General features: G+C 38.4%; 1 protein-coding gene across 3 annotated transcripts in view; it reads left to right on the top strand.

Moving 5' to 3' along the window:
• The window catches only part of ARHGAP42 (Rho GTPase activating protein 42), a gene marked incomplete at both ends in the record, with an annotated part of 271441 nt that overhangs the window by 107995 nt on the left and 138813 nt on the right, over nt 1-24633 (top strand). The gene's annotated exons all lie outside the window — the stretch shown is intronic.

The following is a 24633-nucleotide window of genomic DNA, read 5'->3' as shown; positions in this document are numbered from 1 at the left end:
GTGTAGCAGGTATAAGTTGCCTTCATTTGCTTGCCATTCAGTGTTCTGAGAATTAATATTAAACAAACTATCATTAAGTAACTTAGCAAACATTCACAGATTATATTATCACAATCTTATTATAATAAAGTTATATTTCAAGCATTAAAGATAGTTTATAGGAGGAGAAACCAGCTTTGTCAAGGTGTTAGCAAAAACCTTTTTTGAAAAGGTGACATTTGCATTGGGACATGAAGGTGGAGTGGTTATGGCTATCTGTGAAGGATGGGGAGAGCTTTCTTGGTGATGAGTTAACTTTTGTGAAGTATCAGAACACAGTCATTGGTAAAATTTTATCTATTCAAAATATAATTTTGGACCCATTATTTTTAAATTTTTGTTATGCGGCTCTCTCTGCCCCAGTATTCTCATGTGTAAGGTGGGAAAAATACTAGTGTGTTCCCCATAGGATTGTTTCAATGCATCTATTGCACTACCTGGCACATAGTAATTACGTGTTGATGGCACTGATCATCAGTCACAGTGAGGGTTACAGCCTTGTTTGAAACATCATCTTTGATAGTGCTGGCCTCCCCGTCCAGTTGGGGGATCATATATATGCATTAATAAAATACTCAAATGTAGGCTAAGTGTGCTAGGAATGTGGCACAGTATGAAGCCGTTTTGCTAAGTGGCTAGGAGAAAGTGATTTGAGGAAAGTGGCGTTAGGGTAGTCATGACTCACAGGCAGCTTTGCCTCCGCTGTTGCAGAATCGTACTGTGGGTGTGGCAATCATACAGATGAGCTTGGGACAGGGGCCTCAAGGTGGAAGAAAGTACTGTATATATCATGGAGTAAGTTAGATGGTTTCTTAGAAGGGTTTTATAGAAGGCTTATTGGTAGTTGTGGCCATATGCAGGGTTTAAGGGCTGAGCCAAGAAGCTTTAGTGTTTGTTACAGGCGATGGAAAAATTGCCAGAAGGTTTTTGAAGAGAATGACAGGATCAAATGGGATTCAGGAAAGAATTGCCAGAAGTTTTTGAAGATAAGAATCATAAGCTCTATATCAGATTGAGGAAATAGATTAAGTAGGAAAGAAATGTAATGGTGTGTGTTGATGATTAGGAGGTGATCGTAGTGTGTCGTAGGTCTAGTCCCAGTATCAAAGAGACAACCATACAATGTGACCTATACTAGATGCATACAAGCCTTTATTGGCAACTAACATTTGGTAGGTCAGAGAAAGCTTTTTTGTGGAGGTGGCTTCCAGGCCTATGAGCCTCATCTTGGAATCCAGATCCAGCGTCCACAGGAAGATTATGGGTAGTATGTGCTCTTGTTACCCAGGAGAAGATCTGATGCCAGAAATGGGAAAGAGCAGTTAGATGTGACAGTTGGCAGTGACATGGAAGCCAAGGGAACAAAGAGTTCTTGGTGGATGTGGTGGTGATTTAGATACTGCACAAACAGTTGAAGAGAGCAATAAACCAAACAGCATAGGTTGCTATTACAAAGTATGTTAAAGAATATCCAAAAGTGTGTGATAGCTTGTGAGAAGAAAGTAAGTCACTGAATGTTTCTGTAGCACAAAGGAGACTTTTATAACTAAAAGGGGGAAAACCTCTACCTCCCACGCAGAAGAGGAAGAGAGTGTTGATGAAAACAGTAGAAATTTGGAACAATTGGTAGATTGGAAAGGTAGAAAATCTCATGAAGAAGGAGTGGTTATGTACTGTGACAAGAGTTTGTAGAAATAGTTTAGAAGAAACAAAGGCACATTTTTCAAGGGAGAATAATGAAGGAACTATTGGTCAATATATAACTGTTAAAGGTTGATATCCACAAATGTGTCAGAGAGAGGGACCAGTTAGCATATTTTCTTGGATTTTTCTAGTAACACCCAGGACTCAGCTGTGAACAGTAAGGCCATCTGGGAGGTCAGACTCAAGGTTATGGGTAGCACAGAAGATAAGGTGCTGGATTAAAGGGACATGGTTTTGTTTTGTTTTGTTTTGTTTTTTGTGGTACTGGGGTTCCTGGAAACCCTTCTATCTCCGGGCTACACTCCACTCCCAGACCTTTTCTTTTTGGAAACAGGGTCTCTGAAGCCAGCATGGCTGGCTTCGCACCTGCACGATCCTCCTGTCTCCACCTCCCAATCGCAGGGATTACAAGTGTGCGCCACCACGCCTGGCCAGGGACATAGATTTTTATAATATGAATTTTTTTTTTTGATGAGAGCAATAATTGAGGCAGAAGGATACGGATAAAGTTAAAAAATAAAGAGCATGTATTCCTACTTAATTATGTGGAGGGTTCATTGGGAACAGAGAAAGAGTGAGAAACCTGAGAAGCTGGGCTTAAAAGTAGGAGTTGAAATGTGCAGGATATGGTTGAGAGACTAGTCCAGCTAGCGATGAGGTTAAGAGATGGCATTGTTGGGAGAAAGGCCTTAGGAATGGAGAAGGCTCAGCTCAGAGAGCAGGGTCTTGATGTCATCCAGTAGGATGACAGGGAGTAAGGAGAGGAAATGGCTGAGAAATATGGCAGAGAGTTCCTTCAGCCATGGAGATGAAGACTACATTAGGTCTCAGTGTTTCAGTGGTTGTCGCTTCTGCAATTGGCCACACTTCTGATGTGGGGGCAAGGAAGAAATTCTGCATCATCAGTGAAGTTATACTGTGGATTTTGATTGCATTACCTGTTGTTTCAAAAGGCCTGAAATTAAGAAGTTCAAAGGAATGAAAAAAAATCTTTATAGATAAAAGCACAACAGAATGTATTTCCACAAAGAGTATATGCCAGTTATTAAACTCACAAATCTAAATATTGGAATGATAACACTTCTAGTCATATGTTACTATTATAACAGAATATATTGGAATAATTGATAACAGATTGTGTACAAAGCTGTGGCAAAGAATGTGTATTTTAAAAATTAGTGTTGTTTCTAGAAAGTAGAATATTTACAAGTATACTGTGAAAGTATAACAAAACTCTAAAGTTAATTAGAATGCCATTTAATCATCTTTTTCATTGATAAATCATGAGTATTAATTGGGTTTGACCAAGGTTTTAAATGTCAGAATATGTAAACAGAAAATTTAATCCTATGAAAATGAGAGTACTTAGCACTTAACAGTTTAAGTAAATTTTCTTTTGCTACCAGTGATTTACCATATTTAGGAAGATGAATAAATATGTTTTTTTGGTATCTTTTTTTTTTTTTTTTTTGGTGGTACTGGGGTTCCTGGAAGCCCTTCTACCTCTGGGCTACACTCCCAGACATACATATATATATATATATATATATATATATATATATATATATATATATACACACACACACACACACACACACATACATACATATATACATACTTACATACATATTTGGAAACAGGGTCTCTTAAGCCAGCACGGCTGGCTCTGAATCAGTGCGATCCTCCTGTCTCTGCCTCCCAAGTGTGGGGATTACAAGCATGCACCACCACGCCCGGCTTTTTTTTTTTTTTGGTATCTTAATGACTGAAGAAAAATAGCCCAAGAAATATTGATTTTAAAAATAGAATCTCTTCTTGATTCTAACTTTAAGTACTGAGGTTTCATTTTTTTCAAGTTTTCCAAGTTCTTGATAAAGCCAGCTAAGAATGCATAGTTCTAATACAACAAATAAAAACAATCAGAGAAGTAGTAGAAAATGTATTTCAGAAAGTTTTATCCTGTCTCATACTTTTTATTAGAAAAATCATCTTCCACAGTGCAGTCTTCTAAGATGTTGACTGATACCTGCTATATCATGGTTACACTGAGAAGAGCTTTTTTTTTTTTTTTTTTTCATTTTTCTTTTTGGTACTGGGGATTGAGCGCGAGGCCTCTCACATATTAGGCAAGCCGTCTTCATTAAGCTGTATTTCCAGCCCTTTTCATTTTGTTTTAAGATGGAATTTCAGTAAATTGCTCAGGATAGCCTTAAACTTGCATCGTCTTGCCTCATTCTCCTGAGTAGATGGGATTAGAAGCATGCACCATAACCTGGCTGGGGATAATTTTTAATGGCATTCATATAAAAATAATTTATTAGCCTTTGTATTGGCCTTAATAAAGTAATTATTTGTGTTATATGACCACATATCTTAGTGTCCATCCCACCACAGGAACTCTTCACTTTCCTTTAGATCACAGCTAATTTGGCTGTGTAACGGCTCCTCTTCTATCTAGGTTGCTGAAAATTAATTTGAACCAACACTAACATAATAAAACTCCACAGGGAAATATAAAATGCTGTGGTAGCCTTCTGGAAAAAATCGTGGCAGATTCTTCATTTGGATCAAAATAGTAAAATTGTAGCCGAGCATGGTGGTGCATGCTTATAATCACAGCACTGGATCACAGGTTTGTGGCTAGCCTCAGCTACTTAATGAGGCCCTCTGTAACTTAATGAGACCTTGTTTCAAAATAAAGGATAAAAAATAGGGCTGGGCGTGTAACTCAGAGGTAGTATGACCCTGGGTTCAACCCCAGAAGCACTGGTGGGCACAGAGTACGCACACACACACACACACTGACACATACACACAGTAAAATTGAGTCTTTTGGATCATGGTCTTAGTCTATAGAACCTACATTGTCTGCCACTCACCCACCTCTCTCTTCTGTCTCTTGCTCCCTATTCTTCAGTCACAGGACTTTCTTTTTGTTTTTTTTTCTTTGTGTCCCTATAAGCTTCTTTTGAACTTGGAACTTTGCATTTTTATTTTCTGTGTCTTGAACATCCCGATCCATATCCCTGTGCTGATGGACTCCATCTTACCATTCAAGCTTCTTCCCATACTTCTCCCTTGGAGCCCTGCTCGTGCCGTACAGCCTAAATTAGACCTCTTTTGTCCTTCTGTATTACGACAGAAATACCTGCTCTCATGAAACTTGTATTCCACTAGGGAAAAACAAGCATAAAGCAAGGTGGTGGTGACGAAGACAGGAAATCAGCACAGTTGGTGAGTGATGTTGCCACTGAGATGAAGGAGATGGGGGAGGAAATAGTTAAATTTTGAATTTATTTTGGTACTTAATGGTTATTCAAATAGACTTCTTTAGGGAGCAGCTGGATATGTAGATCCATGTTTATACACATAAGTGTGTATATATATATGTACATGTGTGTGTGTGTAAACATATGTAAGCAGCTGGGGTTGGAGATACAAATTCAGACATTGTCAACATCTAAAGGGTTCTTGTAGTAATGGGAATGGATAAGATCATCCTCAGTGAGTGTGGAGATGGAAGAGAAAGAGTGGGTGGAGAAGGCCTTGAAGTACATTGAGTTCAGCGCTTGGTCAGCCCTGGAAGAATCAAGGAAGGAGATTACATCAGTATGAAAACGAAAAGGAAGCTGTCCAACAAGCTGTCCCAAGACCCTTTCCTTCACATGCATACAATAGTGATGTGCGAACTTAATAACAATAAGCTTGCAGCTTGTGAGCCCAGTGGCTAAAGTATCCCTCAGGATAGAGGGTCTGAATGACCTCAGCTGATTTACCTGGCTCCTCTGCCCCCACCCCTCAACTGCCCCTTGAGCCCTCACATTCTCAGTACTCTCAGACTCCACCTTGACAAAGACTGTATTGTGTAATAATGCATATGTGTGTGTTTTTTCTTGACACTGTTTAAGGAAGTTTCACCTTCAGAATTTTTTAGCTATTGTTTGTCTCGGAGAATTTATACAGTTGAACTTAGGTCTTGTACTGATTAATATGAGAAACTTGAGCCAGGCATAGTAGCGCACGCTTGTAATCCCAGTATTTGGGAGGCTAAGATTGGAGGATCGTGGTTCGTGGACAGCCTCAGCTACTTAGTGAGGTCCTCAGCAACTCAGTGAGACCCGGTTTCAAAATAAAGAATAATAAAAAAAAAAAGGGCAGGGGGTGTAGCTTGGAGGTCGAATGCCCCTGGGTTCCATCCCCAGATCTGCCCCCCCCCCCAAAAAAAATATATATATACTATCATTGCCCACAGAATTTCTTATTTACCTTGACATGTATAAGTTTCAAATACTTCTTTAGGTTTCCCAAGATTTATATTGTTTTTTATTCAGTGCTTAGATTAGTCTTTTTATCTTTAGGTAGTGAAATGGGTTAGATGTTCGGGTGTTAATTTGGAACAAAAAATTGTAGAAGAATACAGAGTGGAAATTTATAATATCCACTAAAATTATAGTCATTTATGTGAATATTTAGACCTCTGTTATTCTCTCTCTCTATTTTTTTTTTTTTTGTGTGTGTATGGGGTACTGGATATTGAACCCAGGGGCATTCTACCTCTGAGCTATACCCCCTGCCCTATTTTTTTTATTTTTCTTTATTTTGAAACCGGGTCTCACTGAGTTACAGAGGACCTCACTAAGTAGCTGAGGCTGGCCATGAACCTACAATTCTGTCTCAGCCTCCCAAATACTGGGATTGTATGTGAGTGCCACCACACCTTGCTCTCTGTTCTTTCTTATTTCCTTTTCTTAAAGAGTAAGGAGTCCTATATAAATGATTGTGACAAATCACAATAGTTTTACAAGTTTATTACAGAAAGGAAAATATGTGTCAGACACATATATCATTTATTTATTTATTTATTTATTTATTTATTTATATATTTATTTATTTCTGGGTTTGAGGATGGGACCCAGGGGCATTCAACCTCCAAGCTATACCCCCTACCCTATTTTTTATTCTGTATTTTGAAACAGGGTCTTACTAAGTTGTGGAGGGCCTCACTATGTAGCTGTGGCTGTCAGTGGACCGTGATCCTCCAGTCTCAGCCTCCCAAATGCTGGGATTACAAGTGTGTGCCACCACCCCTGGCTCATTTATTTATTGATAAGAGGCTGAGAGGTCTTAGGAGAACCTGAAGAGTTCGAGGCATATACATATTGTGCCCAGTACACTAGACATTAGCTACATGGGACTCTCTTTGACCTGAAATGTGTTATTATGTGCCCCACATTGTATTTCTGTTGGCAGCACTACTACTGATAATAAAAAAAGCTGCTCTTCCAAGGTGCTAGGCACTGCTGTAAATAAGTGAATCCACACAGTGATCCCAAGTTTTGTTTGTATTGTAGTTATACATGTTGAGCATCTATAATCTGAAACACTAAAACCCAGAATGTTCTGAAGTCTGAAACTTTTTGAGTGCTGACAGTTTAATTCATTATATAACCAACTAAGGTTCAACTAGAAATGTTTTAATAACACATGTATTATTAATTTAGCTAACATGTATTGTTAATATAGCATGTGAGATGTACTCATAAGTACATTGAATTACTATTTCAGTAAGTTACAAAATTAGGAAAGATTACAGGCATTAGAAATTTTGAAGCTATCTTGGTTTAATTTTCAAGTATTTCATCATATTTAAACGGGCATATGTTTTAACAACTTCATCAATCCATTGACAATCCTGACATCAACTTTTTAATATGTAAAAACAAAATATTTGATAAATCTTATAACCCTATTTAGTATTTCTCCTGCTTTTGATTCTAAGAACTCATGAAGTAGAATATTATTAATGTTGAGAATATTACATTTCCCCAGTTTTCTTGATGAAAGATTTTTTTCCCTGTTTAGTCTTTTGCCATAAAATTTTGCTTTATAGATATGCCATTGCTAGGTGATGCTGATTAATCTGTAGATTTTTGGCAGTGGGGCTTTTATACACTTAGGTCCAGTTATCTCTGAGGTAATCTAGTTTCTTTTATTGTCTCAGATGAATGAGACACAGTATGCCAACATTCCACATGCATGAATATGGACACTTCTGGTATATTTTCTGTTAACTTTATAAGAAACAAACTTTGGGTATGCTGGCCTTCATACCCGCATTTTGTACAGTGATTTCACTTGAAATTTATTAAGACTAAATATCTCAATGTTCTGAGTATATAAAGTTTGACTTTTACCTTTAATGAGTCATGTGAGCTATCAACCCTTCCATTTCTCATTACTTGGTGAAATACCAAGTTCAGGTGGGGAGGTGGGAGATCACACACAGTTCATCACAACTGCAGTAATTATGACTTTTATTTTTTATTGCTAATAATCATAGTGCTTCTTCAGATTTTTTCAAGTTGCAAAGTGCTTTAATATACGTTTTTATTGTCCTTACAACTCTCTGAAACTGAGGTCATCCTCTAAATAAATGAATTATTAAAATAAGGCCTGTCATCCCAGTACGTGAGAGACTGAAAAGGAGGATTGCAGGTTCAACGCCAGCCTCAGTAGTTTAGCAAGACCATCAGCAACTTAGTGAGACCCTGTTTCAAAAAATAAATAAATAAAATAAATGGGGCTGGAGGTATAGCTTAGAAGTAGAATGCCCTTGGGTTCAATCCCGAGAGAGAGGGAGAGTGAGTGAGACAGACAGACAGACAGACAGACAGACACACACACACACACACACACACACACACACACACACACACGTTATTGCGCACGATGAAGATCAACAATAAGCTGAAGATATAGGACTCGGTTTCACATCTTTTGGCTTCTAGCTCACTACTCTGTCATATTCATTATCTTCCATAGTATATCTGTCTGTCACCTGTCTTATCTGTCTGTCTCTTTACCTCCCTTTCCCTTTTTTCTTCCCATCTCCCTCCTTCCCATCCTCCTTCCTCCCTCCCTCCCTCTCCTTTCTCCTCCCTTTCCCCCTTCTCTCCTCTGTGTTTTCTTCTTTGTTTATACTAGCTGTTGTGAAAACCATTTTGTTCCAAATTAATATAGTACTTAGTCAAGCAAACTCCTTGACAGAAAAAGATCATGGTGGTTGAGACTTAATATAGCATATCATTTACCATTTTTCAGGATTTTTGAACTAATTTATTATGGTTAAGTCTAATAGGTGACTAAACTTCCTTTTAGTAGATGTTATTAATATATCATGAAAGACTTGAATGACAACATTGCTAGAATTCCAGGAAGTGTTTCAAAGAGTTCATAATTGGGAATTTGGTCTTTTGAGTCTATAATTGAAAAACTGTGAGTGTGATGTGTGTGTGTGTGTGTGTGTGTGTGTGTGTGTGTGTGTGTGACTGGGGATTGAACCCAGAGGCATACTACCTCTGAGCTGTAACACCCCCCCCCCACAGTGTCTTCCACCATTATTTTTTTGTTTGTTTTTGAAACAGGGTCTTGCTAGGTTGTTGAGGGTCTCACTAAATTATTGACACTGGTCTTGAACCACAGTCATCCTGTTTTAGCCTCCCAAGTACAGGGATTACAGGTGTGTACCACCATGCTTAGCTAAGACTTAGGACTCTAAATGACAACTAAGAATGTCTGTCATAATTATAAAAATATCTCCTAATAAAAAGAGTGCAGTGGTCCAAAAGTGAAGCCCATCCTGGCAGGCTGCCTTTACTCCATCATGTAAGGAAGAGGATAACACAAGATAAAATAAAATTTCCACTGTGCTTCCTACTAGATAGCTCTTGCAGGAAAAGACTTGGAGAGAAGGTTGCACCTTTCCTTAGAGAAACTCAGGTTGTATGCTATGAGAAGTCTTACTCATGGCTGACAGTCAACACAGTGAACTGAGTTGGTACTAATTGAAAATGCATTTGCATTTTAGTATACCAGTTTTATTAACATTTGGTCATGTTTTCTTTTATAGTTGATGTCATACAGCTATTTCATACTTATACATAAAATTGCTAAATTTAAAGATTTGGAAGTAGATACTTGAAAACAGGCATTTTATCTATTTATGTTTTCCTGTTTCCTGTGACTCTTCCCTCACTACCATTTTATGATTAACTTTGACTGTAAGGAAAGATTTTGAGAGAAATTTTCCATTAGGTAGTGCTATTGAAAAAGTAATCAATTCAAAAGAGGACACTCTATAAAGTACTCTGGTATTCTTCTATTTTTTTTTCTGTCAAAATATAAACTGTGTTGAAAATTTCTTTGAAAATTTTGTCATGTCAGCATGAGTCTCTGGAATAAAGTTTTTGTTGCTTATGGCTGTGAATATTCTCATGAACTACAAGAGCTTGCAGCTAAGACAAGGCACTGGGATTTCTAGTCTCTGTTGTCCAGCCTCTTGGGAAATGAAGGCATTTTTCTGCCTTTCTCATTTATCCTAGGTCTGTAGTGTTTACTTTGGAGTCTTTTTTTTTAAAATAATATGAATACTAGAGTCTGAGCCAATGGGTATGCTGCCTCCAAGGTACATACCCAGCTCTCTTTTATTTTTTAATTTTGAAACAGGATTTAACTAAGTGTCTGATGGCCTTGCTAAATTGCTGAGGCTGGCCTCAACCTTGTGATTGTCCTGTCTCAGACTCCCAAGTACTGGGATTATGAGCATGTGCCACCACAGCCAAGATACACTTGGGAATCTTAAAATTTTACATGATATTGTACTCTTCCCACTGTTATCTTTGCCCTTTCACAGTACATTTACTTTGTGCTGTTGGCCATTGCTTTTCAGTATCCATCAGTTGTGTTTTAATTTTTTTTTATACTTAGCACAATGGTATTTGGATATTATGAAAGGTAAATGATCATGGAGGGCATAGTTCAACTATCTTGCAAGCATTCTTTAACACCTGGATGGGGAACCTAATTGTTAAGGGCAGAATACAATAAATTTAAGTATGCGTGAGTAGACTAGGAAAGATATTCTTAAGGGATGTTGTAATGTAACAAATCTATGGGCGACTGAAAAGTATCACTGGGCACACCAATCAGATATGTAGAAATTAGAGATTGAGGTATTCTTCCGTGAGCAAAATATCTTTTGTGTTTGTTTCTGATTCAACCATAGAGTCAAAATGTTCATGTTCTACATGAGAAATTACAAATTCAATTTGACAACCCTCAAAAAGAGAAACTTTTTTAAAAGTTAAACTTTTGAATTTTGAATTAATTATAGGAAATAGTTACTGGAAATCTTGTGTATTCTTTATCTTATTTCTCCCAAGTAGGGTTTTTGTACAAAATTAAATAGCTCACTACATTTTATCTGTTATGATCTTGATGAAAATAGCAGACTATTAATAATCTTTTCCTTATCCTAGAGTCAGAATTTATAACTTGAAAAGTCTGACTCTTGGTAGCTACCACTTAATCTGGTGTTAGTTCATGGTGTGATTTATTTGTGCATTGCTCAGAATACTCTTTTTTAGCACACACAGGAAGTAGATTGGGGAGATCACTGGGCACCTCCTTTATCTGTAGGAAGAATGATGTTGCATGGAGACCTAGGGACAGCCAGACCTCCAAGAGGCTTTCTGTTTCCCCTGCTTATTCGTTGTCTGATTCATTCTTTCAGTTTGGCGTCTTTCTCCTGTTGAGGCACATACATCACTGCTGTGCCTCAATGAATCTGTTGCTGCTGAGGGGAAAAAATGTTAGAGAACGATGTATTTGGCCCAGCTAAGGTCACATAAAGGTAGTTATCCAAGGCAAAAAGGACGGAGTGTGACATAGGCTTACCTCTGAATTCATATTATTTTGTTATGGTTATTTTCAAGAACAAAGGAATTATTGAGAATTGGACAATTACCCCAGCTCTTGTCTATTATAGCATGGTAATGGCCTAAAGAAATTTTCAGTTAATATTGTCACTTGAGCCAGATGTGGTGGTGCACACCTGTTATCTCAGTACTTGAGAGGCTGAGACAGGCAGATCACAGGTTTGAGGCCAGCCATAGCAGTTCAGCAAAGAGCCTTAGCAACTTAGCAATAATCTATTTCAAAATTTAAAAAAAAAGTAAACTAGGAATAGGGTTGTAACGTGGAGGTAGACTCCCCCTGGGTTCAAGCCATAGTACCAAAAAAGCCAAAGCTACCACCACCACAACAAAAAACAAGGACATTTGAATAGAATACTATAATAGACAGCTATATCTACAAACATCGATTCAGTCAGACATTTGAAATATATTTTAAAAATCAGAAATTAGATAAGTGAATGCAAACAATTACTATTTAACATCAGTATTGTTTTAGAGGGCCCATATTTTATGCAGTAAAATAAGACTGAAGGCATAAAAGATCTAAAACAGTGAAAGAAATAAAACTCTCTTTTGATTTTTTTCAATATAGAAAAACCTTAAGAATCTACAAATTATTAGAAATGGGAAGTTATCCAGATTGATAGGATATCATTTATTCACCAAATATTTGTTAATATCTTTCTCCACCAGGTGCTAAAAATACAGCTGTGACACAAAGGGTCTTTGTCTTCTAGTTAGCAGAGGAGCTAGGACAAATTAGAGTTGGGATAGATTATCAGATGGTGATATGTGCTCTGGAAAGGGAAGATAAGGGAAGATAGATGGAAGGGGGGTACAGGTGTGTTTAATGTTAAGGAAAGAAACCTTAGTGAGAGGGTGTCATTTAAGTGGAAATCTGACAAAAGAGAGTAGTCATTCCTGTAGATCTCTAGTGGACATGCTTTTCAATGTTCTCAGGTAGCTCAGCAGCAAGTACAAAGGGCCTGAGGCTAGAGAGAGCTTGCAGTATTGGAGGGATAGCAAAAAGAGGGATATGGCTGAAGTACAGGAACAAGTGGGAAGGTGCAGATGGAGTGTGGTGTACGAGTAGGGTAGATGGTATGAGGAGTCTGTAGGACCATTCTGGCCTCATAGGGAATAGTTCTTTTGTTCTGTATGGGGATCTTTCAGAAGAAGAGTGATGTTTAGAACGTTAAATGATATGACTCAACAGTCAGGACAATCCTTTAAATTTATTTGCAAGTTCATGTTGTGGATTGCTGAAATGGTTCTGTGCAACTGAAAATATTTTATTTTCTTATTTAAATATCTAAACAATGTGTTGCTTTGAACTTAGTTTTCAGATAGATAGATGTGTAGTTATTTTACTTCTTAGATGTGCGGAGAATTTTGAGTTAATGGTTCCAAGATGACAATATAAAGAAGTGATATTAATAATTTTTATCCTATTAGCCTTTTTTTTTTTTTTTTGGTGGTTCTGGGGGTGGAACCCTGAGGCTTTCTACCTCCGGGCTCTACTCTCAGACCCATTTTTTTATATTTTATTTGAAAACAGGGTCTCACTAAGTTGCTGAGAGCCTCACTAAGTAGCTGAGAGCCTCACTAAGTAGCTGAGGCTGGCTTTGAACCTGCGTGATCCTCCTGTCTCAGCTTCCTAAGCGCGGAGATTACAAGCGTGCGCCACCACGCCCAGCTTCCTATTAGCCTTATTTATTTATTTATTTATTTATTTATTTATTTAATTTATTTATTTATGTGGGTCTGGGGATGAAACCCAGGGGCATTTGGCCTCCGAGCTATACCCCCTGCCCTATTTTTAATTCTTTATTTTGAAACCGGGTCTCACTGAATTGCAGAGGGCCTCACTAAGTAGCTGAGCCGTGAGCTGCGATCCTCCAGGTCTCAGCCTCCGATTAGCTATTTTAAGTGAACAATTCAATCTCCCAAACTTTGCACCTTGCAAAACTGAAACTATCCATTAACGGTAATTCCCCACTTTCCCCTAACCTCTATCTTCTAGCAATCACCATTTTGCTTTGTTTCCATGAGGTTGATTACTCTAGATTCCTCATATAAGTGGAGACTTACGGAGCATTATGTCCTCAAAATTCATCCATTTTGTAGGATGTGTTGGAATGTCCTTTTTTAAGGCTGAAAAATACTCCATGTGTGTATACTCCATTGTATGTGACACTTCCATCTTTTAACTATTGTAAATGTTGCTATGAACATGGGTATAAAATATGTCTTTGAGTCCCTATTTTTGGAAATTTTATTGTCAGATGCTATCATTCTGTTTAATTTTGAAGGGCTTCTACACTGTTTTCCACAGAGGCCAAGGCATTTCCTATTTCCACCAACAGAGAACACGGCTCCAACTTCTCCACATCCTTGTTAACACTTGTTCTCTGCTTTTCTAAAAGGAGCCACCCTAATGGATATGACAGTTTGGGGAGTTTAATTTTGCTTTAGACATGTTTGGGCTAGGTGGAGATGTATGCTTTGTTTCCATGAATTTATAAGGTTAACAGTGAGTGTGAGATGGGAAATGTTGACTCTTTTAGAAGACACTGATGCAAGAGCGTGCTTTGTGGTAGGGCAGATACAGTCAAAACATCAAAAAGCATTTAACTGCACATTTTAAGATGTTAAGTGATGAAGAATAATGATTGCTGCAGAAACAAGAGTCTAATCCAAAGTGTGTTTATACTTAAGATAATTTAATCATTGAAGCTTCATTATTTTGATTGACAACCCTCAGGTAACAATAGTTTCCTTTGCTTTTTGTTCGTTTTAGGGAAATAATTTAAAGGTTTTACTGCCAGTCTCAAAAAAGCAGGCTATAAAACTGAGAATAGCTTGATATTTCCACAGTAAATGTCTCATTATTATAACTGGTGCTTGGATGGTGAGACTGGGTATTTAGGCAGCTTCATAGGATATGGCTGTGGCCCAACTGGGCGTGTGATGACAGGTGGAGACGTGGGCCTGGAGTGAACAGGAGATAAGTCTGTAAGAGGAACACCATAGACACCACTGGCAAAGCTCCAGGTGGCCAGAGCCTCAGGACGCCTGTCTCATCAGAGGTGAATCAGGCAGTCGGTAGAGGTGGGGCTGAGACTCCAGAGCAGAGTCCTTTGCAGTAGAGAAGAGCAAGGATTTTGACCAGCACTATTGACATTTTGAGCATGATGTTTTCTTATTACAGAGGTTGTCTCATGCTTTGTAAGATATTTGGCAGTTTCTCTGTACTCTACCCACTAAATGCCAGTAGTAGAATCCAGCTCCCCACCTCCAGGTGGGGCCACCAGAAATGTCCCCAGACAATGGCATGTAGTTCTAGTTGCGAATTATGGGCTTAGTGTATTCACTAGGGAGCCATTTCTATTGTATCTAATAGGTATCCAATAACAGTATCTGACCTGCAGTTAACTGAGGGAATTATTAGTCTGGGTTACTAAACTTAAGCGCTTGAAAGGTGGTAAGGGCAGCTTGTTTTCTTTGTTCTTTTTAGTGCCTACTCTTGTCTCTTTCTTTATGCCTAGTAAGTTAGAGCTCATGAAGTGTTTGCCTACTTGATTTCAGACGGAGTATTTGCACAAGTGCAAATTTTTTCAGCTTGATTAGAAGTTTCTTAAAGTCAAAATAGTTTTTACACATTTATGTATGATGTTGGATGTTGTTTAATCCCTTCCTATATGCCATTGTGTTAAGCACCTTACACATACACTCTCATTTAATCCCCTGAGCAATTGTATGAGGTAAGTTCTGTTATCCAGTCTCACTGATGGAAAACCCAAGGCCTACCTATTGGTAGTGTTTATACATAGCAGTACTGAAAATTCCCTCAGCATTTAGAAGTACAGCCTGGACTTCATAGGAAACTGCTTTTGCAGTTGTCTCCACTCACATCAGTTCAAAGGGCATTGCACAGGATTTTTGGTGAACATTATACTGATAGTTCAGGGAACCATTCCAATATGATAATAGTCTGTCTCTGGGAATGTTATTGGTATTCCAGTTTGACAGGTCAAGGACTTTCATTTCTTCCTACTTAAAGGCTTTCCTGAAACAAAAATTTTGTGAGCATTACTAAGCTGCTGAGGCTGGCCTCTGACATGCAGATCTTCCTGTCCCAGCCTCCCAAGTCCTGGGATTACAGGCATGTACCACCACACCTGGTTTCACTCACCCTGTATCCTTATCATCTGATGGCCTCTGTGTTATGATATGTATGATAGGAAAAGAGTAAGATAACCATCTTCTCTTGAGGTGCTGAATTACTGGTGGGGAGTGCATAATTAACAACAGTGATGCAGGATGTGAAGAATGCTGGAAGCAATGCACAGCCAGAGTGTTATGGGAGTTTAGAGGTGACAAGTATGACTTCTGGAAGGAGAAAAGGCTTTGTGGAGAAGACAGCATTTGCATCAGGTCTTAAATGATAAAAGCCAGCAGCAGCAGATAGAGGAGAAAGGGAGAGGAGGGAAGGAAAGAGAGGAAAGAAGGAAAAGAAGGGAAGAAAGGACTCTTCAGGTGAGCTGCTGTCCCTTGAGGTATCAGACAAGATGTTTACACAAAAGGGCAAACTTCAATGTGCTTATGCATGTCAGAGCTTGTTGGTAAACAGAACCATAAAAAGGTATACTGGTACTCTTCTTTATGGCTCAGAGGTCCATGGTGTTTTGTCTGTGTGAATTTTTTGTTTGTTTGGGGATGGCTAAGAAAGCATAGCCTTGCCAGGAATTTAGCCAGAGTTGATAGTGGTGGTAGAGTTAGCATTCCCACAGGAAAGAAGGCATGAAGAAACATAATGAGATGTGAAAACACAGGTGGCTTTACTAGGAAAAAATTTGTTTTTAATGGAAGAGTAGGGGGAAAATCCATATTATGGAAAGCTTGGGGGCCAAGGTAAATATTTGGCACATTGTTAACCAAGCAGGAGATTTTTAATGAGTATTGTTGGATTATATGATCAGAGTTCGGGGAACTATTTTGTCACTCTCCAGGGGTATTGATTCTTTTTTTACATTTACAAACTTAGCAGGAGATCTGCAGGGATAAATGTAAACTGAATGGATGAATTTTATTGGTAGTATTTAGAATGGCTCAAAGGGGAGGACCAGAGACAGATAAGGTTAGTTACAAGGCTACAGTGTTAATGGTGAGAAGAAATAGTGGGTTTTCAATGAGAACTTTGTTAGTGGAGATAGATTGGAAGGGATGTACACATGCAGTGAGTGGAAATAAAACTGACAGGGCAACACTTGATTTTATGAAAGCAAAGGGCTGGTGAGATGGAAGAGGTGGATGTAGTCTTTAGATGACCAAGTGAATGGGGATGGTAGTGCACGTTAAGAAGATGTGTTGAGTTTAACTTGGGAAGTTTCAGAGGTAACATAGTATAGTGGTTTTTTTTTTTTTTTTTTTTTTTGGTACTGGGGTTCCTGGAAGCCCTTCTACCTCTGGGCTACACTCCCAGACCTATTTTATATTTTTGAAACAGGGTCTCTTACGTCAGCGCGGCTGGCTTCGAACCTGCGCGATCCTCCTTTCTCCTCTTTCCAAGTGCAGGGATTACAAGCGTGCGCCACCATGCCTGGCTAGTATAGTGATTTAAAGGGGAATATGAAATTAGTGGATCCTAGATCTGCCTCTCATTAGCTGTGCGACTCAGAGCACATCATTGAACATTCCATGCTTCAGTCTCCTATTAGTAATCTGAGGATAATAATAGTACCAATGTAGGATCATCAAGTGCTTAAATGAACTAGTATTTGTAAATTTCTTAGAACAGTGCCTTCTACGTATGAGCTATGTGATTATTTGTTAAATAAGATCAAATTTCTGGATCACTTTGAAAATCTGTATCCAAATAGGGAATCATAAGGAAGATCCAGTATAGAAAATAAGTGACTTTTAAACTATTAAGTGACTTTTTAAAATACGGAGTTTTAAGCCAACAATGTACATTCCCCTCTGATATTCAGGAATTCTTGATTTTAGAATGTTCATTTTGTGTTTGGTAACACAGTACTGGTTTCTCATCCTTAGCATTTCCCACTTGTTTTGGATATTAATTTTTAGAAGTTTCTATATGAATTCTCAGATATTTTAATTCAATAATTTTGAGTGTAATATTTTAGTCAGTCTTGTCTTAATTCCTGGTGGCAATAAGTATAAAGAAGTAACAAAAGTCAGTAAAGTCTTGAGTTTCATGTACACATTAATAGTCCCCAGACAACCCCTATCAATTATCAAAAGAATGTGCCTGTACTTCTTTTCCCTAATTTCATAGATATCTTTTTATTAAAAAAAATTAGTGATTCTACTTTCACACTTTCTTCAGGACTACCTCCAATCATGGGGTAGTTCTCCATGGGAAGAGTGATAGCTGAAAACAAAAGAATACCAAAGTCACTGAATGATGATGCCCCCCCCCTTTTTTGTTGTTACCTGTCAATTATGAGGTTTTGTTTTTTGTTATTAAGTGCTTCCCTTTCTTCCTCTCTTGGGAGATGTGAGAAAAAGGCCCAATTTAGCTTTGCAATAAGACTTACAATCTAGTTACAACCTAACAACATAAATTAGAAGCATATAAAAGAATGTGACTTGTTGGAATATGATAACCCCCTGCCCCTATAACTATAAAGGGAGGTTAAGAGAGGTGGGTATGGACTGGTTAACCAGGAATGGGTAGGATTGGGTTTGAAAAATCAAGGTCAATTTTAGATCTTTTCACGTGCCAGCAATAGTATAAGCCAGAGATCTAGGGCGAGCAAGGAGCTTATGGATAAACAGTAAAAGGTTTTTCTCCCCAGCAGTGAGGCAAGAAGAAAGAGCAAAGTATTGCCAGTGCGGGGCTGCTTTGTCACCTAGTGCTCCTTGGGAAGGAAGCGAGTGGAGAGACCAGACCATCAGGTTGTGAGTGCTGGCTGCTGAGAGTAGGCAGAGGAGTCTGGTTTGACAGCCAGTGTGAAAGAATCAACTCATTGTTCTATCAGTAAGAGTCCAATGTGGCTGTAAAAAGTGCTTAAATCTCTGGGCAAACTACCTTCCTCCTTTTCTCCTTTCAACTCCTAACTCAAGAAGTAAAAGTAAAAAGTAAAAGAGAAAGAAACAAAAAAAAAAAAAAAAGAGAAAGCAACAGATATCTTCTCTTTTAACTCAATTTTCTTTATTATTTTACTTTCTTATTATCTTACTTTCTTAATATTCTCCTCCTGTATATATAGCATGTTGTTTTCTTCCAATACAATTGGAAGCAACACTTTATATATGACTACTGAAACATCTTGAGCAATGTATTTGTGCATACATTCCTTTTTACTTTAATTAAAACCACATTTCATGGGGTTTTTCTAAACACTCTAGATCATGTCCAGATCAGGAATTGTACTTTTGTATTGATTTCTTCATTGACATGGAATACTACTGCTAACAATGAGTACCCATTGACCCGTCCTTGAAGTATAAGATAGATGTATGAGTAAACATTTATCTGTGTTTCACCAGATGTCCCTGAGGGAATCTTTCCACAGGACCATGAGGTAGGGTCAAGAACCCTTTTGGTTCATTTGATGCTCTTTGAGTTGAGGCTATACATTTCACTACTTGTCTAGGATACAAATATTTTTATTAAGTTGGCTCCAGAAAACAATTGTAATATTTTCAAAGGATAACCTTAATTAATTCTGAATTCATTTATAAATTTTAAGGTACGTCTATCTTTAAGAAAACTTAATTTCTGATAGTCAAGTATTTCTCAAAATTTCAAAAAATTATTTTTCTATCTTCTGTGTCCTGATGAATTTCTGTCACATAAGTGGTGGATTAAATGGATGTGTAGTAGGTGGGTACATCAAGTTTGAGTCTGTTTTTACAATCATAATAAGTGAAACAGATGACTGAATGTCATTTTCTGTAACTCCATTGCTTTTCTTGTAGAAAACATTAGTAAATTGGATGTTAAAACAGGCTTCCTCCTGAAAACTCTTCACCCTTCAAGTTTTCTCAGCCATAGTGAGGAATGAATGAATTATTTCTACACTGTTTGTAAACTGTGGTGATTTAATCCGAAAGACTTCCAGATGCATTGAGACCAGTGATCTGCTGTCATTACAGAAAACTTTGCTCTGTGCCCATGTGGACTGTGTGGTCTCCAACTACAGTGTGACAGTTTGACTCTCAACCCCCGTCCCCTTTAACAGAATAGAAAATTTTAAAGTTCTTAAAAGTAATTATTTATGACTAAATGGTGGGCAATCTTTATATAATTTAGCAAAAGAAACTAACCTTAAGAATGAACTATGACATAGCCTTTCATGTATAATAGCCTGTGGTACAAAAATCATGATTTTGCTTGGTTGGCCAAATGTGAGAGGTTTAAATATGGTTTAAAAGTGGAGTGCTTGCTGGTAGTCTCACATGGTAGAGGAGCCTTGCACAGAGACAGATGACGGTCACACAGGCCTGGGGGTAATAGCTGTGACTGAACCACCAGTTCATTGACTTTGTTAATCTACCCTTGCCCCCTTTACTTTACTGTCTAGAGGCTCTGTTTTCTTCCAAACACACATTATTATGTCAAATAAAATTTAAAAAGAAACCTGGGAAACCCAAATAGTTGGTAGGTTCCCACTGAAATCCTTTTGATGAAGAAAGAACTAGGAACTAATGTATTCCTTTGAGAACTAGGAGCGCAGTTGGCTTCCTTTAATTTGGTTGTTTCCTGTAAAACTTGGTAAGCCTTACCCTGAACAACCACGTGCAGAGCTGCCTCCTTTTGTCTGCCTTCCTTTCCCCAGGCTCCCCCGAGTTGGTGGCGGGTCCCCTCTTGCTCCAGAGCTTCTTCTGGAGGGGGATATATGTAACTAGAGTTAGTGTACAAACCAGTGGGACAGTATATTTCTTCTTAGTTGGCTTCCCTCCACTAAATTTCTGTGATTGAGAAACTGACACCACATATGGTTCAGCTTTATATTACAGAGGCTGTGTCTGGTTGAGGATTGTAATTCCCTAGTGTCTTAATTGGCTGAAACATCCAAATCACCAATTTGTTCCAAGTATTACTAGAGGGAATATTTTCTTTGGAGTGTTCTTCAAGCCCTTGAACTATGCAACAACCAGTAGAGTCTGAGGTAGTTTTCTAACTGGAAAAAAGCCTTTCTTTTTATTAACTCTTAACTCAGACATCTTGCACACTGTCAGTGTGATTTATCAAGATCGCTAATTACCAAATATAAGCCATTATTTATCTCTGCGTTGAGTCCTATGATGAGGTCATTGGTCAAAACAAGGAATTGCCTTTGCAACCACACCTACATGTAAAAGTTATGTCATCACAGATTTCAAGAGCAAAATCCTAAAGCAAAGATTTTCAGTCAAGTAAAGCATTGTTGTAAAAAATAAGGAAATTGTTTGGCCGTGAGTTTAACCACTAGATTATGAGAGTCACTATGTTATAATTAAGGCAGTGTTTTTGCTTTTATGTATTAAATATATCTGGATGCATATGCACCCTACCCACAGGCAGGGCAGGGGAGTGGCTGTAGCCTCTGAAAGTGAAGCTATAGGAATGTTGGTGAGAGTTTTCCCAGGGTAGCGCAGTCAGGATTCAATAATTAGGAAGCCACATCTTTTCTGCACATGCCTCCATAGATTGTGTGGTCTGCCCTTGGCCTCTTTTTCCAGTTAAGGTTTAATGATGCTTGCTTTAAGGTTGCCCTCGTTGTTTTTCACTCACAGACTACTGATGGCTTAAGTCCATTCCACTAGAAGGGGATGACAAGAAAGGTTAAAAGATATAGTTTAGAAATGAGAAAGAAAGAAAGTCATTAAAATTTCAGAGAATCAGCACATAGAAAAGACTGCTCTTCCTGCTCTATTGGGATCCTGAATGTGGATCCAGGAAGCCCTCAAGTTCAGCAACTAGTTGGGTGACTTTTGGTCACCATCTTCACTAATGGGGCAGTTCAGCTTAGTGTAGTGAAAAGAAGTAAAAAGCTCACATCACTTCAGCCTCTGGCTTTTCCCCGAATCAACTATATGTCATGAGGATTGACATGGTGTCTGTGTTCTAAATATTGGGGTTGGATCGTTTTTCTCCCTATGCTGTGTGTTATGATTACCAGTGTGAAAGCAAATGGACCTGTTAGGTGTACCTCACCTCCTGTGCTCTTTGCCTCTTTCTGGAGTTGTTGCTTCATTGTTTCCCATGCCATAGGCTCTTCGAAGCTTCATGCTTTGTTTCAGAATCCTACTGCATAGCACAACTGGGCTCAATAATTATTATAAGTGAATGTTTGTATAAGTAAACTAATAGAGAAACGAAGGAAAGTGATTAATGAAATCGGGAGTGTTGCATTCACTACAATGATATTTTAACTCTGAAAGTAACAGGAATGAAAGTGCTTCTGTTATCATCCACCCGGGGGTCTGTTGCTCAGATCGAGATAGAAATCATGAGGAGATGAGCAGTACCAGCTGAACAAGGTTTTGCTAGGGGCTCCTGCTCGAGCAAAGGAGACAGCACACAGAAAGCATGCTGGGTTGGCTTCCAGCACTAGCTCTCCCAGGAGGCCTTAGAAAGCCTTTCTAGCCCTGTCACTGCCTTGCACATGTGCCCTTGATGGTTGCTGCACAGGACAAGGATTCCTTCACATATTCATCTGTCTGTGCTCCCAGCACCAAGGCTTGTACTATACACAGCGATTTGCCCATGCCTGTTGGGTCCATCTGTACTCTGCTCTCAAAAGATGGTAGAGGTGTCACTACAGCCACTGCAGGAAGGTTACATAGGGGTCTGGTCAGCATTCTGTGTATGCTGAAGTTGTGGGAAAACCTCTAACAAACATTGGAGGAAGTCAGCAGCTCCTGAACCTAGTCATCCATGGAAACATTTTTTGAAAACAGTTTAGGTCACAGATGAAAACCTTGGCAGGGTAGTTGGAGTGATCAGGGCCACCCTATCCTGTCTTAGTTCATGGGAAAATTTTGGAGCATCATCGTCCATGGCAAAATTGATAATGTATAATTCAGTTTTACATCTGAAAAATTAAAATATGTATCTTTATCGTGCAAATATTATGTTCTAATCTTGTTTGTAATCCAGTTGGGTGTTATTTCTGACAATGCCCTTTATTAGAAGAGGATATTCACTTGCGATGATATAAAACTTAACTATAGAGCCAGGCATAGTGGCGTACACTTACTATCCCAGTAGTTAGGAGGCTGAGACAGAAGGATTGAAGGTTCAAGACCAACCTCAGCTACTTAGTGAGGCACTCCACAACTTAGTGGGACCCTGTTTCAACATAAAAAAATAAAAAAAATAGGACTGGGAGTGTAGCTCAGAGGTCGACTGGCCCTGGGCTCAATCCCTAGTTCCGCAACCCCTCCACCCAAGAAAATAAGACTGAGGGTGTAGGTTGGTGGTAGAATGCCCCTGGGTTCAACTCCCAGTACTGCCAAAAAAAAAAAAAAAAAAAAAAGTCAACTGTAATTTACTTCATAGGGCCATTACAATTTCTTATTTAGTGTTTGGAAAACCTTTAAATGCAATAGCACTGAAGTGTTTTCTTTATATCAGTTACCTAAATAAAAACAACAACAAAAAATTTCTTGTGTGTGGTATTGGGGGTAGAACCCAGGGCCATTCTACCTCCAAATTACACCTTCAGCCCTATTTTTTATTCTTTATTTTAAAACAGGGTCTCAGTTGCAAAGGGCCTCACTAAGTAACTGAGGCTATCTGCGAACAGCAGTCCTCCTGTCTCAGCCTCCCAAGTGCTGGGATTACAAGCATGCACCACTACTTCTGGGTGTAACAGAAGTTTTTTTTATACCAGAAAGAACACTTTTACTATTGCTTTAATCTTTTATTTGTATGTAAATGTTATTTGTTTTTATACTATTTATTTATTTTTATTTTTTATTTTTTTGGACTGGAGATTGAGCCCAAGTACATTCAACTTCCAAGCTATACTCCCACCTCTTTTTATTTTTATTTTTTAAATTTGAAACAGAATCTTTCTAATTTGTCCAGGGTCCTGCTAAATTGCTGAGGCTGGCCTGGAACCTGGGATCCTCCTGTCTCAGCTTCCCAAGTACTGAGGTTACTGACATGCACTACCACGCCCAGCAGTAAAGATTGTAAGGATCGTTCACACCTGGCGTGTGCAATCTTGGGTTAGAGAAAACATGAATGGAGGCTTTCTCTCCTCTGATGCTGTGCTGTCTGCTTGTGCAGTCCTTTTTGTATGGATAAACCAAGGTTGTGGTGTCTCTGTTATGCAGCCTGTTCTCTAAGTCTGTTTGAAAGTGCCACTCCCACATTTCTTCTGGTTTTCATTCTTCTGTTGCAGTCTTTACAAGTTCAGCTTGTGTGGGCATGTACGCACATTCAGTGTGCATATGTTTTGTGCCTTTAGTTTAGGCAGCTATTTTTGAAAACATTGTCTTTTGTGTTTGTTGATTTCGAAATGCTTAACAATGCTCAAGAGCTCTGCACATAATGGGATGAGGAAAGCCATATGTTGACTTGAGATCCTGTGGCTGTCAAATGTTTTATTTCACTAGGGTTTTTGATCTGTAGCTTAGAGGCATATAGCCAAAATTCATGAGTTCAAGTGGTGGATAAGTTATTGTTTATTCTAGCTGATGAAATGATGTTTTCTTCTTCCTTTTCCTTCTCTTTCATTCTTTCTTCTTAAGGGTGTGACATTGAAGGAAGCCATATTTATGCCAAGCTTTTTAAGATTTCTGTGCGTAACATTTTAAGAAAATGTTTTTGGAACTTGAAATACATCCTATAAATGTCTGTTGGGGAAACACATGAATCAGATGTTCATTGAGTGTGTGTTATATATCCTGTATCCTTTCTGCAGTGTGACTTTTTAAGTCCTGGACAGACAACCCTATAACTTAGTGTGCTGCTGATAATATGTACTTCCTCTCTACTCCTTTGTCTTTCAGCTTAGAGGTATATGTTCTAGATATTCAAATTAATCCTCATATTATCCTCTGGAAACTATCATTAGAAAAGTAAGTGGCAATTAACATTTAATCACTTTATACATTCCAGGATCAACTAGCTATAACATTGGATAAATCGTGACCTTCACTGATAGGA

This window comes from Muscardinus avellanarius (assembly GCF_963383645.1).
Source record: "Muscardinus avellanarius genome assembly, chromosome: 1".
NCBI lineage: Eukaryota > Metazoa > Chordata > Mammalia > Rodentia > Gliridae > Muscardinus > Muscardinus avellanarius.
This window is presented reverse-complemented; position numbering and strand designations above follow the sequence as displayed.